This window comes from Terrapene carolina, unplaced genomic scaffold (assembly GCF_002925995.2).
Source record: "Terrapene carolina triunguis isolate 2854851 unplaced genomic scaffold, T_m_triunguis-2.0 Scaffold33895, whole genome shotgun sequence".
Lineage (NCBI taxonomy): Eukaryota > Metazoa > Chordata > Testudines > Emydidae > Terrapene > Terrapene triunguis.
Window position 1 is genome coordinate 1 of NW_020698246.1, and position 1,009 is coordinate 1,009.

A 1,009-nucleotide genomic window follows, 5' to 3' on the forward strand; every position below is an offset into this window, starting at 1 on the left:
CTCCCAGACAGCGGCTCATCCACTTCGCAACCATCTTGCAACAGGCCAGCCTGGATCAGGCTGAATATGTCTCTCAGGTTGCTTCATGGGGAAGTGCCATGGGCAACTGGTGTCGTAAACAAGTGTCAGCTGCTTCAATCCCTGGCAGCAGCAGGTGGTTCTGTACCCTGCAGTACCTCAGCCACAGAACACAGCTGTGACGTATCCGTGGGCTTGAGCCCCATTCGCCCTTATGGATCAGCTCTCCTGGCTCTTCTCCCTCCCCTGCAGCTGACCATATCAGCCAGGCTTTGGACCTTTGGTAGGACAAAGGCTTGAACACTTCCGGATCGAACCCTGAAAATCCAGGACACCAAGTAATCACCTTGTGGGACAAAGATGTTGGCTAGGATAGAGAGTCCAGCCAGGATGAGGGTCAAGGCCTGTGTGAACCGGCGCCCGATGAAGCTGATTGTGAGGACTGAGATGAACTTCGCTGGGAAATCGACAGCTCCAAAGACCAGCTGGATCAAGAAGATATTGACACCGAAATTCTCCAGGTCCATGGCCAACCCATAAAGGGCAAAGACGGTGGAGAACCTGGGATGAAGCAGACAGGTATTGATGCATAGAGAGTCCTTATCATTGAGTTTATTTGTTACAAGTATGTTCCCTTTCAGCAATAGGCCGTGGAAATGTGTTTAGTGGTTGGAGTCAGGACCCCTGGGTTCTCTTCACTGCTTTGGGTGGCAGTGTAGTCTAGTGGGTAGACTGCACTCTGTTCTGTACATGGCTGTGGGAGGGGATTAGGGTCTAGTGAATTAGACTGGGGAGCAGCTGGGAGCCAGGACTCCTGGGTTCTATTTCCAGCTTTGGAAGAAGAGTGGTGCCTAGTGGTTAGAGCAAGAGGGGACTTTGCTCTGTTGTTAACTCTCAGAGAGGAATGGGGGCCAATAGCTAGAACAGGACACACTAGGCACCAAGGATTCCTGGGTTCTTTTCCCAGCTCTGCACATGGAATGTGTCCTAG

At 51.8% G+C, this 1,009-nt stretch overlaps 1 pseudogene; it reads right to left on the reverse strand.

Moving 5' to 3' along the window:
• Nucleotides 1–364: 364 nt before the first annotated feature.
• Nucleotides 365–1,009, reverse strand: part of LOC112123354 — an 11,433-nt pseudogene continuing 10,788 nt past the window's right edge.